General features: G+C 36.2%; 1 protein-coding gene across 3 annotated transcripts in view; it reads right to left on the bottom strand.

The window, feature by feature from the left end:
- Window positions 1–17075, bottom strand: part of LOC105465484 (cadherin 2) — a 249105-nt gene that overhangs the window by 98082 nt on the left and 133948 nt on the right. The window contains exon 1 of one of the 3 annotated variants that reach the window (XM_011713945.3): window positions 11491–11609. The exons of the other annotated variants lie outside the window; for them this stretch is intronic. The gene's annotated coding sequence lies outside the window, so the exon portion shown is untranslated. Of the gene's footprint in view, window positions 1–11490; window positions 11610–17075 lie in introns of those variants that run through there. 3 annotated transcript variants of the gene reach the window in all.

The following is a 17075-nucleotide window of genomic DNA, read 5'->3' as shown; positions in this document are numbered from 1 at the left end:
TAGTGCATATACAATTTTGAATATTATCCCTTCAAATATTATTTTAACTGTTGTGAATTAATTTTTATCTGTTTTATTGTAAAGAGTCTTCACATTTTTAACACTATAAAAAAGCCCAAGGGCACATGAATTCTAATTTGACAGGATCATTATTGTTCCTAATTACTATCTTCATCATTCATGGGAGGAAATGGATTCTAGTGGTTAGGAAGTCACTAGACATCACTGACCACTATCAAAAGCCAGAAACCAGAATCTCTCTGTGAAACTTTAAATCGTAGAGAAAAGCCAAATTCAGCTAGGCCTGGTCTAGTCTTCAGTCATGCTTTGTTTGTGCCATGAAGCATTTCAACAAAATAATTTCATTTTCTTTTGATCTTTCTGCTTCCCCCTGGGAGGCCAGCTGATAAAACTAAGGCACTGATTTGCCCATAAAATGAGACCACTGAAGTTCTAGCCAAAATCTTTTCCCACTACTGTCCTTTTACTTTCCATTACCAAAATTTCCTTCTACTCCATTAATAATGTAAAAGCTATTTGGATCAAAACATAATGGTGGTTTGAACAGGCTGAGAAATCTTGGTTAATGTCTTTTGAACATGGTAGTAGACGTGGGGAGTACGTATAATTAGAGACAGCCTTCCAGGGATCACACCAGAATGACAGACGTATCAAGGGCAGGCACTCCAAGACCTTGCTAGACCATCCATAACCTGACATCACCACCAGTTCCCTAGAGATCATCCTCTTGATACCTGGAAATTATTCTCCTTTCTCAGCCCAAGGAGCTACCTGCTGATGGCCTGGAGGGCAAATGCTGTCCAACAGAAATACAATGTGAGCCATATATGTTATTTCATCAATTCTAGCAGCCACATTAAAAACTAAAAAACAGTTGCAGTGAGTATCTGTAGCACACCGGTATCCCATTCATGGCCTTCTAGCTCAGAAACATGGATCTATACTTGCCATGCTGCTTAAACATTAAGCCGAATGTAAGCATTAGTGATGCTCGGAAGTATCTTCAGTTTTTCTCCCCTTCCTAGATATTCAGAAAGATTACACTTCTCATCTCCCTTGACATTAAGCCTGACCACATGGTCAACAGAATCAGCAAGTAGAAGGGACACATATCACTTTACAGCAGAAGCATTTAAAAGTTGACGCCCTCCTCCCTTGCAGTGGTCATTCTTCCTGGTAATTATGAAAGAACGGGCCAGCTGGAGGTAATACAAGATCAAGCCCACAGGATGAGTGACCACCCCCATGGAGAGCTGCCCTGAAAGTCATCCACACCTACAACAGACTTAGCATGAATATCAGTTTTTTTGTGTTAAACACAGAAAACTGGTGGTAACTGTTAGTGTAGCACATCCTAGCCCATCATGTCTAATAAGGCCTCAACTTGAGTGACCTACAAGACAGTAAAATTAGGACGAAAGTTCTATAAAAATGAAATAAATCAGAATCAAACTTATTGTAGGTTAAGTTCAAAAAACAAACTTTTAAAAATTACTACAAGTATTGATATTTCCCTACCAAGAAAGTTTTTATTATAATGTTCCCCCAAATACTACAAAGTCTATTAGGAGCTGCTATTTCATTTCCTTTTCAGGAGGTCATGTCATATTTAACTAACGTATACAAGTTGCCACAAATAAAAGAAAGAAATAATGTGCTATGATATTCTTCAATATGAAACTGTAAAAAAAAATCAAATCAGCAGTAGGGATGATACAGAAGAATGATTATGACATCAAAAATAAAAAAATTAGCTTTCAGTAGTCTAGTAATGCTATGCATACAATTTTATATATTAAAGTACTGGGAAAGCAAAAAGATTATTGCGTTCTCCCTTGTATACATTCTAATAACTCAAAAGTTTTTAAGCTGTTCTTCGCTTCATTGATATTCTTCCTCCAGGCATCTCTATGCTATGAAATTCAAAGAAAACTCTTTCTTTTGACAGAATCCAGCTAAAAATACATAAAATTACCAGTGCTTAGGCAGAATTATTCTTTTTTCTTTTTTTTTTTTTTTTTTTTGCAGAATGTACCCATTAACAAATTACACTGAAATATCACTACCTCTAATTAAATTAGTCTTTCAGAGTACAGGTGGTGTAGAAGCTCCCTTTTCCCAACTGTATCATTATTAGTCTCTGAAATTTGATGTAATTTAGTTAGCTCCATATTTCTGGCTACTTATGTCAACAAAGAAAGAAATCTAATTCCTAATTTTTAAAACAGGTTTTTGTTAACTTTGAAAGAAAAAGAAGAGTTTCAACATAAATTTTACTGAAACAGAAATTTTGCTAACTGGCATTTTCAAATATACTACTCTAAAAGAAAAAAAAAGCTAAACTAAATTAAACCTGTTTCTCAATGAATTTCCACAATGTGGCCTCAAAATGTGCTACAGAAACCATTAAGAACAAATGTGTCCCCCGAGTAACTAACTTACTAAGATATAGGTAGCCCAAGGAACAAAAGGACGTTACTGTTTTGTAAAACTTGATTTTAAAAGAAGATACTCATAGAACATGATGTGCATTAAGCACACTAGCCCCACTGGTATGATGTGATTATCACAGTAACTAAAATTAAAAGTACATTGGGCTATTAAGCTACTAAACCCCAAATCATTTGCTGACAGTAAAGTTACAAAACAAACAACAAGGTAAGATTTCATCCTAGATACTTAATACAATTTAAGAAGTGCTTATTTTTTAGAAGAAAAAGGTCATGATCATACATGAAGAAATTATATATATATATATAAAAAACAGTTCTTGAAAATTTACCATAATAATACATAACTGATAGTTTAAAAGGTGAATTCCCAGTATTTACTGCAAATCCAACAAAAAGATACATCAGATCACTAGCTGCTGGAAAGAACTTTGTAAGTTGAAAAGTTGTACTATTCAAGTAAACTATAAGAATTTAACAAAAGAAATACACAAACCCCATTATTTCTAAAGGATACCTACATTTTCTGAACATTTGCAACCTGATGTGTATTAAGTATTTAATGTACACAGAATTCCATGAAACTTTCAGCAATATTATTACTCTTTCACAAAGGCAATGAAGATATTCGAAGTCATGACATGAAATCTTTAAGCTGCCAACAGAATTTAAGTACTAAAAACAATCAATGAATTCTAATATAAGTTCACTGATGCCTTATTATTTGTGAAATATGATCATGTAACCAGGTAAAAATCATGGCTTCCCAATGCATCTTTTTATGATTATCTCAGTTCACTACTTTCCAACTTTTCAAAGAATTACTGCATAAACCCTAGAAAGCTGTTTAGTAGGGAAGATATTCTCCCAAAAATCTATAGGGATAGGTAATATTTCTCAGACTCAGTTCAACTCCCTCAGGTCTAACATACAGAGCCACAAAGAAAACAACCACAAGTAGTCTATGGCACATAATAAGAAATGGATTCCACTTTTAAAGTATTAACATAACAATAATAAAAGGCAATTTAAAGGTTACTTAATTTTATATACACGTATAAATGTTTGAGTTTGGGTAAGACTCTTAAAATGCCAGTTACTTTTATTTAGAAATTACATTTTATGCTTACTAGATTTTTATTAGGGTCTACAACTGTAGAACTGTAGTCATGTCAAAATGCCATCATTGGTTGTTTTTTTTTTTTAAATCCTCTTGAAAAATGTTCCCTCTCTGTTATACCCTGAAATGAACATCTAAATATGTGAACACACCAACTCAGCAATCTGAATAGTTGCTGCTTCAACTGACAATAATAACCCTTATTCTCATTAATGGGCTGACATTTCCTCTTGCAGAAATGATTACACTTCTATTTCACCATTCTCATTAATTACACCAAAGTGAATAGGATTAACTGCCATACACTGTAACAGGATGGCCATCTCAGGTATGTTCCAGCTCCATATCACATGTTTTATCTGGAAAGTGTCTTAGGTTGGTGCAAGGCTGCTCTAGGGTTCTGCCTAGGAGAATTCCACACAGACCCCTCCTGAATGCTGCTAAGTACTCTTAGTCCAGCTGTTAGGTGTACTTGTAAAGGGTCAAGGTATCTTTAAATTTTTCAGAGGTAAAGAATTTTCACATTTAATTCTCCCTGTGTAAATATATAAACATGTATTAAAGGATTTCCATTACATTAACTAAGATGATGTCCAGGCAAGCATCCTGTGCACGTATTATTTGCTCCCCATTTACATTTCTCAATCTGTATGTATTAGCTACAACAAATCGAGTTAGGCTAAAATAATATCCTTATCCTGTCCTGATAAATAGATGCAATAAGCAGACTAGTCTAAATTACATCCTTTGCCTAAAAGCCCTGGCATTATTAATGCTTCAGGATAATATATTAAAAATCCTATTTTTTTTTTGAAAACTAACTTACAGTGGACATTTGACTTCCATAAGCATAAAAGTGAAGAAAAACAACAGATGTGAATAATTGGGACAATGACAGAAAAAAAACCACACACCTAAACAGGAATAATGAAAAATTATTAAGTGTAAATTTTTTGTCTATAAAAATGACTTTTTTTTTTAAATGTAGGGATATAAAACCAAGGACATATAGAAATTAGGTATGAAGACTTCTGGAGAGCATGGCATGGCACAATAGGTCCACACTGCTGAAGTATCACCTTGTTCAAATACACAGCAATAATAATCAGATGTAAAAGTAAAAACAAACAGACAACAACAACAAAATACTGGCCAGGATCAAAAACAAGATAGTGTACCATAAATGAACCAGTGTAAATTGCTGCCTGGATAGGGAACAAGTGGAGGACAAGCGGAAGTTCAGCCTTTGCAGGGTAAAGGAAAGTGGAGGTGACAGGAAGCTGGTACAGCAGCTAGGATGCCCCTTGACTCCAAGGATTGGGGCTCGGGCTGGGGCTGAGGCTGGGCTTGAGCAAGGGTAGAATGAAAGAGAGATGAAAACAAAAATCTCATTCACAGTGAGCCTGAAATTCCCAAATCATTACACATAAAAAAATCAAGTGCTTAAGAAAGCCAACAAAAATCAATAACCAGAACCTATCACACTGCAAAGGAAATGAATTCCCTGGGGTACTCTTCTGGTTTCCCCAATCCCACTGACGACTCCCTCTCCATCTCCTTCAGTGCCTTAGGGTTTAGATCATGACCTTCCCTGATCCACATTTTCATCTTAGGTAATTTCAACCAATCTTAAGGTTTTAAAAACCACCTGTACTAAGATGAATCTTGAATATGTATGTCTAAACCGTGACCACTGCAATGAGATCTAGACTCCTACATCTAACTGCCCGCTTGCCATCTCCACTTGGAAATCTAATAAGCAACTCAAACTATAGAGATGTGAAAGCCAACTCTGGGTTCACCCTCCTCCTGTACAACCAACTCCACTGTAGTTTCATCCTCCACCCAAATGCTCAGACTACAAGTCTAGGAGTTGAGTTTAACTCTTGTCTTACCAAAGTGTAATCTATTTGCAAGTTCTAACAGCTCCACTTCCAAAATATATCACCAATAGGACCAATTCTCATCACCTCCACAGCTAACATCTTACCTTCAGTCATTATCCAGCATAAATCATAGATAGAAGGTTCTAACTGATCTCCTACTTCCACTCTTCACAACATCTACAGTGGCCTTTGAAAAACAAACTGGATCGTGCTCAAAAGGCTCCTACTACACACAGAACAAAATCCTTAACAAAGGCCCTGGCCCTTTAACCTCATCCTTCTTTACTCTTCTCCTAGCTCACTGGGTCTCTACAGTTACGTATGTTTTCTTGTGATTCCTCCAACAAGCTAAATTGGGTCCTGCTTCAGGGCCTTGTTTGTATATTTGAAACATTGGACAATGGACGAGAAGGAAGAGGAAAGAACAGTGGAAGAGGGGAATCAACAGAACTTGGAAAAACAGGCAGGAGATGAAATCCAGGTTAAAAAAAAAAAAAGAGATTAGGCTTATTTTTGTCTTTTATAGATTTTATAGCTAAAGTTATTTTTCCTTAGTTTTTCCAACTTTCTTCCTTTTTCTTTAAGTATTAAATGGGTGATCAGAGCTGACATGTCATCAAATCAGATAATGAATAAAACGAACATGAGATCTTGTTTTATTTTTCAGCTGGTTTTTCTGGAAATGAGTGATGTGAATAATCAGCTTCATAGGGGAGGTGTGTAGTATAGTACGCTCTTCAATAAAATCTAAACAGATGGAGAAGTGGCAGATAAATGCGTTTTGATGTTGCAGTGTAGTTACTGGTCTGCTAACCATAACATGTAGCTATGGCTGAGATGCCCCAGATCACCCCGACAGTCTGAACTCTGACTGTATACCACACTCCCTCTCAAACAGCGCTGGAATTTGAAAACTTGCACAAATAATGAACTAAATTCCAACTAGCTTCCCAGTAATATTAATACACAAGGCCAACAACAACAGTCTGGTGTTGAGCCAGGGTTCATTCATAAATGTATTACTGGGGACTAGGCACAAAGAAATCTGTGGGCTCAGCATCTGAACCGTCGATTATAACCCTGCTTCAAGGAGAATGTGTGTTGAATGACACATAAGAAAACAAGAACAAAGGTAAAGATTGTACCCACTTCCTCATATGCAACAGCACTGGGAACAATATTACATTAACTTGTTTTTTACGTATGTGTGAATTCATCTATCTGAATATAAAAGTGTAGCATACAGTGCTATACTCTGAACAGAATAAGTAATCAAATATTATTCTCATTACTACTGTTTCTAAGTCATGAGTTCAGAATGTTTGTGATAAAATATCTCCTTTGGATATCACGTACAATGATTCAAATACTTTTAAGTACTTTTAAAAACATTATTTGCCAAAACCACAATGAGATACCATCTCACACCAGTTAGAATGGCGATCATCAAAAAGTCAGGAAACAACAGGTGCTGGAGAGGATGTGGAGAAATAGGAACACTTTTACACTGTTGGTGGGACTGTAAACTAGTTCAACCATTGTGGAATACAGTGTGGCAATACCTCAAGGATCTAGAACTAGAAATACCATTTGACCCAGCCATCCCATTACTGGGTATATACCCAAAGGATTATAAATCATGCTGCTATAAAGACACATGCACATGTATGTTTATTGCAGCACTATTCACAGTAGCAAAGACTTGGAATCAACCCAAATGTCCATCAGTGACAGATTGGATTAAGAAAATGTGGCACATATACACCATGGAATACTATGCAGCCATAAAAAAGGATAAGTTCATGTCCTTTGTAGGGACATGGATGCAGCTGGAAACCATCATTCTCAGCAAACTAACACAGGAACAGAAAACCAAACACTGCATGTTCTCACTCATAGGTGGGAACTGAACAATGAGATCACTTGGACACAGGAAGGGGAACATCACACATCGGGGCCTATTGTGGAGAGCGGGGAGGAGGGAGGGATAGCATTAGAAGATATACCTAATGTAAATGACGAGTTAATGGGTGCAGCACACCAACATGGCACAAGTATACATATGTAACAAACCTGCACATTGTGCACATGTACCCTAGAACTTAAAGTATATTAAAAAAAAAATTGCTGTTTAGACAATGGTTTCCCACCTTTACAAGTAGCAAAACAAAAGGTCACAGAGCATAAGTTTCCTGGTCACACTGAAAAGTGGTGGGTGGCACTGATGCTGGAAGCTCTTTGGGGCATCCTGGGAGGCACCCATTCAAATTTAGCACAGAGGGAAATTTCCGTTTCTTGTTGAACTTCCCCACACTCAATGAAAATGAACTACATGATTTCTAATCTACCATTTACAGTGATATAGAGATGGACATGGCAAGGTCCCTTATCCCTAAGAGTTTAAATTTAGGGGGAAATGGCTTAAAACTAAATAACATAATGGGCAAAACTAACGTGCTTAATAATTACATTTCAAGGGAGAGAGGGAAATAACTGAAGATACAATGGAAGTAGCAGGTGGCTTCTGATCTAATCACCAAAGAATAAACATAATCCCAGTAGGGTATAGAAAAAGGTGGCAGCTTCGGCATAAACAGGGGCATGAACGCCAGGCAGTGATGGTGCATTCACAGAGGTATCAATACGTAGAGAAAGGGTGGTGTCTGGATCAGCACGGCAGTTCTTCCCTCAATGCCTTTGTTAATGAGTATTTCGGAAGTATTTTTTCAAGGACCAATTTGTTTGGCAAGACATGTTGTTTTTGTAGGGAGGGATTTTTATGGACTAATGTCTTTTATTGAGAAAACAGTCTCTAGGTAGGCTGAAATCCATTAGTCCGAAAGGAAAATGTCGACAGAGGCACAAACTAAAGATCTAATTACTGATGCACATGAAGTGGTTCACTGAATTTAGGGGCTCTCTGTGTGTGTATGTGTATGTATGTATGTGTGTGTGTAACAGACATATCTGACAGCAGGATTAAGTGTTAAAATTTAAATTCCATTGTCAGTTTTGTACAAAAGCTTAGAATTTCCCCATTTTCTGATCCCGTGGGTTTGACATATTAATATGAGAAAGACCATTAGTGGCACTTTTGAAACACAGGCATCATTAAAAAATACACAATGTAATATACAAGATGTGATTATAAAGAAATAGGATTGATTCCACAAGTCACACAGAAAAATCAGATTCATTATATTACAGTCATGCCTTGTATAAATTATAGTCCAGCCAACAGAGGCACTAAACATGCACTTTAATTTGGAGTACATTACAGAAGTAACCTCACTATCTAATGAGATGAATTATTAATAAATTCTAAGATACTAAAAAAAACATGCTTGTATTAAAAAGGCCAACGATAATCTTATGTATTTTACAAGTAATCTTCAATAAGCCACTATCATTTTATACTCAATTGAACCATACCCTCGATTAGTCTGATATAGTATACTTTATATAATAATCATTTTTTATCAATTCTTTCTGGTTTGGTGCAAAAAAATAAAAAGAGCGATGAACTAAAAGCCAGTAAACCCAGTTGTGGTTGTGGTTGCACTGATGATAATCTCTCAACAGCTTTGGATCTTCATTTCTTCAGCTGTAATATGAAGGAGTCTCACTAGATGACTACTCTGCTAATATCTCATACAGCACTAAAACTATGCATACGCTATAGTCTAAAATTTGGTATCTTAACAAGCGCCCGAGTGAATATCACCAGTGAACGCTGCGCTCATGTTCTGTTTGTTTTTGTTCATGTTGAGCAGTCATTATGAAAAATACAACGGTTTTTCTAAGGCAAAAAGCAAAGGAGAACACCTACAGGGATAAAATTGTTTTAAATCTTTTTTCTGGTTTTTAAACAGCTATATATCCCACAGAAAATTTAAAATCCAAATATCACATTCCAGGTAACTATAGATGAAAGAGCAGCAAGTGCTGCAAATAAAAAATCATAGTAATTATTCAGTTGTCATTCTTCCTTCCAATACATTAAAAAATTACATAGGCCTTAATGAATTTTAATTTATAATCTAGGTGCTTTTATTTTGCTAAAGTTCGTATGTCATCACAAAAAGAAAACAACAACAAGAAAAACAAAAACAAAACTCAGGCTTTTGAAACACAACTCCCAAGAATAGACCAGTCGCCTTTTTTGCATGAAACAGATTTCAGTCATTTCAACACTAAGGTGTCACAATGAGTATAAATCCTTGAAGTTCAAACAATACTATTCGTACTTCAGGTTCCAAATTCTACGTCTCATTCCCTCTAAAAGTAATGGATGTCAAATGGTAAAGGGAAAACTGTTTAGAGCACAATTCTTTAAAAGAGTTTTTTGACCTAATAAGGAATACAAAACAGCTGTAACTCTGGAAAATAAAATTAAACTTTCAAGACAACTAAGGACACAATCCATTATTTCTCTCGAGTTTATCTTTTTGGTAGGATAAATGCTCCTCAGGAAAGATTAACTGAAGACCTATGAAGTTCCTTATGTGGCAAGCAAAGCAGAACAGGCTCTTCTTTAACCTTACATGACATAGTGTCTTTTTGAAAGTTTCTAACAAAATAAACTCATTCTCTATTCAGTTTTCTTATCATAATGGCCATCCACAGACACTCCACCCCAAGTGTGGGTTTCCAGTGAGTAGCATTCTTTCTCTCAGGTTCAGAGTCATTTGCTTTACTAGCCTATTTTACATACACGTACTACCTTTTGATAATTCTTGTCATGGACTACAGTTTCGAATTTAAAACAGGCAACTTTGCTGCATATCTTATTGTTTTTCTAGGTGTTTTCACACCCCTTGATGTTTGGTGAATTTTTACAAAACGAATGAGGTTAACCTTCATTTTTCAGACTTTCAAAGTTTCTTTATGTTAACATAGACCTCTCATTTAAGGATGACTCATATTCATCTTGTTTAACTTTATTTTTAGGAAAACTTACTAAGCTCAAAGTAGATACAAAAAAAGGAGATGTATGTAATACCAATCACATTTATTAGACAACTAAATACAGGTTAATTCCACTTACAATAAATGAGAGACTTATGAAGATAGAAAGCTCGGCATTAAAATTTAAAGATATATTAATCATGTTTTTCTTTTTGTTTTTTTGTATTTTTTAGTAGAGACGGGGTTTCACCGTGTTAGCCAGGATGGTCTCGATCTCCTGACCTCGTGATCCGCCCGTCTCAGCCTCCCAAAGTGCTGGGATTACAGGCTTGAGCCACCGCGCCCGGCCTGATCATGTTTTTCATTGTATAAAGGTCCTTATCATAGCTGCATGAGAGTCTCTTGTCTTTTTCCATTCCATGCCGAATATGTATGTCTCATTACAAGGTAGGCACTGTGAGCGAGTTGAAAATATAAAAGTGAATGGGGCAAGTATTTCACCAGCAAGGAAGACACACTTGTATCTAAGAATTTCTGCAGTAAATTATATGAATTAAGATGAAGATCTACCTAGTGGGGATTAGGGAAATTAGGTTAAGAAATTTAAAAGCTGAAGTTGACATTTATATAACATAATTAAACAGAGTATCACAGAAAATATAAACTTTACCACACAAAAAAAAAATTGGCTTGTAAATGTTAATTTGCCTGTAGTTTGCAGAAGAATGTCTGCTACAATAAAAGGTGCAAATATAGTTTGTTGCTAACTATTACCAGCTAGATTTGAAAATGTATCCCTTGTTTTGAAATACAAATGTACAACTCTCTAAGTCTACAACTCTAGAAAAGACGAGTGAAATACAGCTTTTGTAACATTCCCTTTTTTTAAATCATCACCATCCCACCCCCATAAAATACATTTGTAGAGTTTTCTGTGATTATGTTTTAGTTTGATTTTAGGATAATAGAAATTCACATAAGCTTTAAATTCCTTGTTTAAAATATCAAATGTACTTTGTACATAAGTCTTCCCATTTTATGCTACTTTGTTTTCCAAGTTAACTAAATCACCATGATATGGAATGAATAAGGCAATTTTTGTTACCTGAAAGGAAAACATACAATTCTGCTTGGTTCTTTAATTTCTCAGTGAAGATACACACATAATGCCTTAATCAAAACATGCCATCGAGTTTCCATTTCCCATAATTCCTTCTGCTTAGTGAACAAAGTCATAATAGGTATGTCAGAATGAAAGCAGGGATAAAGTTCTTTTGAGCTGACGGAAATGCCGATGCAGCTTTTTATAACTGGAATACTGACCGTCAGCAAAACAGAGATTGGGTGGCTCAAACAGAGCCCTTATTACATCTGATTCACTGATCCCTTTCAAATTCTTGCCCCCAACCTTGGGCACAACACAAAACCTTCCTGAGCTCTGCTGGTGCTTCTGTCTGTTTGCAAAACAAAATACAACATAAGAATAAACTTTAAGGGAGTAAAACAGCACTTCTGTTTGGAAAAATCTCTCCCTTTTGGTTGTCTTAGATGCGTGTTCTATCTAGTGTTTTCAGCTAGTAACAATCCATCACTTGTTATTTAGCAATCTGTTAAGTAAAAACATCTATAGCTGTCCCAGCTTTTTCTCAAGAAGGAACTTGGGTGAAAAGTCAATAATATATGCTTTGCATACTCAGTAGCACTCAAAGTGCTTATAAGATAATTAAGATTTGTAGGGAGTTGGTTTCATATCCTAAATTGGGTATGAATCCAAGATTAGATGTCAAAAAGAGTGTATCTGGGAGACTTGTTAAAATACAAAATCTCATAAATAAAGAAATGCATTTTATGTAAAATGAAAGATGCTCTAAGTGCAAACCATGCCTATAAATAATTTTGCTAATGGGTAGATACAAGATTCTCAAAGAGTGCTTCTTCTCCCAGATTTTTACACACCATGAAACTTTCTGAGGATTCAGATAGGCTGCCAGCATGAAGGCAGAGCTACCTTTAACTATGGATGGTCAGATGTCTTGTTTTTAAACATTCCCCTTTTAACAATCAACTTTCTAGTTCACACCATATGCTAAGGGGTTTGGTACAGCATAAGAATATTGTCGGAAGCAGTAAAATAACTTACAGAAATACTTCGAGACAATGCTGAACCTTAGGATTCTGAGAGGTGAGACTGGGAAGAAGTGAGTTCCAGTAAGCTGCAGAAATAACCAGAGTAGAAGAAAGAAGGCAATGACACCTCCAAGGAAAAGCAAAGCTAACCACTGCTTAAAATATGGAATTCATACAAGAAAAAAAATCTATAAATTGGATATGGGAAAACTTACAAAAACTTAGTAGACAAGTGTCAAACACTTTTGAGAGGGGGAAATAATGTTTTGGGCCAAACAAATATACAGGCTGAAATTATAAATGAAAACCTAAAGGCTAGCAAAGCTCTCAAGAGGTTATTGTTTGAACACAAACTAGAGATCTAGCCAGAGTAATGGGAATGGGAATCTCAAAAGAAGAAACATATAAAAAGAGATGATGAGGAAATAATCCATAGGAACGTGTAGCTAATATGATGTGGGTATAGAAAATAGCGATTGAAGGGAAGTAAGGAGTCCAAAAGGATGCCGATGTTTTGAATCTTGACTTGGCAAAAGATGAATAGAAACAGGTTAAATCTCAAGGAGGAAATAGTTTTATGAAAGACTGTTTTTCAGAACTGCTGATTTAATTCAGCATTAAAAATATATATGAGGGCTGGGTGCAACGGGTACACCTATAGTCTCAGCAATTTGGTAGGCTAAAGCAGGCAGATTACTTGAGCCCAGGAGTTCAAAACCAGCCTGGGCAACATGGCAAAACTCTGTATCTACCAAAAATACAAAAATTAGCCAGGCCATGGTGGCGCACACCTGTAGTGCCAGCTACTCAGGAGGCTGAAGTGGGAGGATTGCTTTAGCTCGGGAGGTGGAGGCTACAGTGAGCTGTGATCGGACCACTGCACTCAGCCTGGGTGACAGAGTGAGACCTTGCCTCAAAAAAAGGGGTGTGTGTGTGTGTGTGTGTGTGTGTGTGTGTGTCTGTGTGTGTATGAAATGTGCCTGTTCTGAGTGCTAGGTATAAAGGACTCATAAACTAACCCCAAGGCCTTACTCTGCAGGAGCTTCCCCAGTCCAATTATAGAAACCAATGCATGTATTTTTTTTGTACAGTTGAAGTCCCAGGAATCAAGTGAAATCTCTCAGGGAGAAAGTCATGTCTAATCGAACATTTTCCTGCTTAGATTATCTTGTTTACTGGTCTTACTGACAGAAGACATCTGATAGCCATCTTGTACGCAGACATCTCTTCAAAAAGGTATTTTAAAAAATGTACTGATGTCAGCCTTGTTTTAATAAATTCAAAACTTACTGAATTTATTAGTTTCTTTACTCATGGATCTTTGATAATTTGTGTGTTTCCTCTGCACCACATTTTAATTTGCTACCACCTTTTTCAAACGTAAAACTCACAAAACTAAAATTTTTAAGAGCAGAACTGCTGGTGCAAATTACTGTCATCACAACAATGTTTGAGTACCTACTGAATGCAAAATGCTTTACAGCTTCTGGAACTCCTATGAAGACTTGGCAATTTCTCGTGGGCTTAAAAATCTTTGAATGTATTAATGATAATTGAGGGATCCACATCTCATTTCTGGGACTGTACACAGGACAGTAGCCCTTATGTGTCATCATACTCTGTTAGTTCCTTGTTTAAACAATGCCCTGCCACCAGACTGGGTCTAATGTCATACAAAGTCCCTTCGTTTCTCTCCTTTCCACAGTTACTGGAAGCTAGCAAGTCCATAACCTACATTGCCTAGCCCCTTGCATGAATCCACATTTCTGACACCTCAGGATTGTGTGGCATAGGGAAGGGCAAGGATACACGACTCACAGGATGTCCCGCGTTTGAGTTCAGGGCAGGGTGCTACAGGAACTCTCTGATTGGCTGCATTCCTTCCATGCTAGTTCCAGTCTTCTCTTGGACTTGGGAGACTGGTATTGATATTTCATTGATTTCGCATACATGATCATATCTGATCCTTGGAACTCCTGGCTGAGTAGGCAGCAACTCATATTTTCATTTTATAAATGAATTAATTATGGCTCAGGGAGATTAAGCAACTTCCCCCTAGGTACCACAACTGTCAAACAGAACAAACTGCCATTATTAGGGACCAAATGAACTATAAATAACGATAGGTTTCTAGCTCACATTTACTTTATGGGTTGTTATAATTACCTATTTTCTGCTCTACCAGTGCCAAGTCAGGATTTCATAGTCTGTATTGTGTGTTTTTTTGTCAAGTTCTTCTCACCACTAACTTGTAAGGATAATTTTCCTCCAATTTTAAAAGCTGTAGGGTTAGGCAGTTCCACACAATTTGGAGTTCTGTGTGGTTTATAAAACAGATCTTGATATTTTACAGTGATTAGTATAAACACAAGAAAGCAAAGGTCGGTCAACATTTATGGCTCAAGAAAAAGAGAGTATTAGACAACCAACAAATAGTTATTTCTTTTTAACTATATGCTGATGACAATGCACGCTTTAATACTGGCAACAACTGACCGGCAATGCCAAAACCAGAAGCAAATCTCATTTTGACTAACTGAACACAAATAAAATTTGCAAATAGCTTGTATTATGATCATATCTTAAAACGGTGCTACTGATGACTGAATAATTATTTGTTTAGTTGGAGGCAACGATGCTTACTGAAAGTTGATTGAACATTTGTGCACAGGGCCTCAGAGTGAATCCAAACAAGCGTGTGGCATGCTGGGGTACTAAACACTCACTTTATGGCTAAAACACTGCTCTTAATAAAGAGAACCACCCCAGATTTCTTGTATGATCAAGATAATAGTACTCCTAACTTACAGCTGTGAAGCACTTTAAACGATACAAAACTGCCCTCATATAAGCAGAAGGCCAATTATAATTCCTGACATGGCAGGACTCCAAAAACTGTATGCCAGCGGAGCGAGTTCCATCACATCAGTAATTAACTCACCTCCAAGTAGGTAAAATTCCATGAACAGACAATGTTAATTTTCCTAGGTCAGCATCCTGATAAAAATCGTGTTCCAACAATCTGCAGTCAACACAAAAACCTTTAGGTTTACCTCCTATTAACAGAAATGTTCAGAACAAAATTATCCATAGGCAGCAAAAATAGCAACTGCTTGAAAAATATCAGATGCAGAGAGCAGAGCAAACAATATAAAGTAGATGCTGAAAAAATACAGTCCAGCCAAGCTTCAATGTAGAATTCTATAAACCCTTATATAGCAAATATTGCCCTACTAAGTGCAACAAAAATATTATACACAGAATGCCAAATGGGTGACTCCCATCCCAGCTTACTGGAGACTCACAGTGTAGTGAGAGCACAACAAATACCAAGTATTCTAGTTCATTATTCTCACATGGAAAGATCTTTGATCCACTGATTGGGTGTTTATGCCAGACACACTCCACAGATCATCTCATTTAATCCTAAGAACAACTCTAAAAGGTAGATGTTACTTTAGAAATAAAAAAACTCCCGAGTCATAAGGAGATAAAATACCAGACTCAGGATGACACAGTGGTGGAACTAAGAATGTTTGAACATCACTGTGTGATTCCAAATCCTGGTATGCTTCCTCAAAAAATCACACGGGCTTTCAGTTACTGGGGAGGGGTCCACAATGAGTACATATTGAGAGTAAAAACATAAATCATGAATTAGTAACTTTATGAATAAAAATATATTTTCCTTAGGAGCAGCACTAGATTATAAACTTAGAAAATAATGAAATCTTTATCATTTGATACATTCTTCAAACAATTGCTTTTACTTGGCATGTTTTCAAAACTGGTGTTCTGAAGAGAAAAACATTTTATTTAGAAATAAGGTATACATAGGGACCAGGGCTACAGAAATGTTTTTGACTTTGCTGAAAACAAGCACAAAAGAAACAGAATTCAATTATTTTCTCATTGTAATCACACATGGCATTTTATATAAAATAAAAAGAATGGATTTCTACTGAATACTTTCTACTTTAATCAAAGCCCAAAATCACACTCCAGCCTCACCAGGCAATGTGCAAAGATGGACAGTCAGCAGGCGATGGTGTTTTTAATGGATAAGTGTCCATGACAACAGGAAAAAATGCCACAGCAATGCACGCAACACTGTTAGCAGACTCAAAGAGATTAGGGTAGAATTAACCTAGTGATTCCTTCCTTCTTTCAGACGAATCATTCTTAACAGAATTAAGCGGCAGTGCAGGCAGTATGAGCCTTCCTCAACATAGTTTTTATACCTATTCCTGAATTTGTAGAGGACTTGTGTTCTCCCTAAGTGCTGCCACTATTCAACATTTCTACAGAGTAAATATTTTCTTGTACCTTATAAACAACTTTGTAGTCTACAATAACATAAATATGTAAAAGTATACCATTCCAATAAATATTTCCAATTACCTAAGAATTTTACCCTGATTTCATTTAAATATAGTTTATGAAAGAAACAAATTAATGCCCAGCCCCTTAAAGAGCAGTCTTTAATTTTTACTATGCCCATTGTAGATATCACTGAGAAACAGTCATCACCATAAAAATAGCAAATATCAAAGTTGTAATTAG

Source organism: Macaca nemestrina, chromosome 19, assembly GCF_043159975.1.
Source record: "Macaca nemestrina isolate mMacNem1 chromosome 19, mMacNem.hap1, whole genome shotgun sequence".
Classification (NCBI taxonomy): Eukaryota; Metazoa; Chordata; class Mammalia; order Primates; family Cercopithecidae; genus Macaca; species Macaca nemestrina.
Note: the sequence above shows the minus strand (reverse complement) of the source record. Positions and strands in the feature narration are given on the sequence as shown.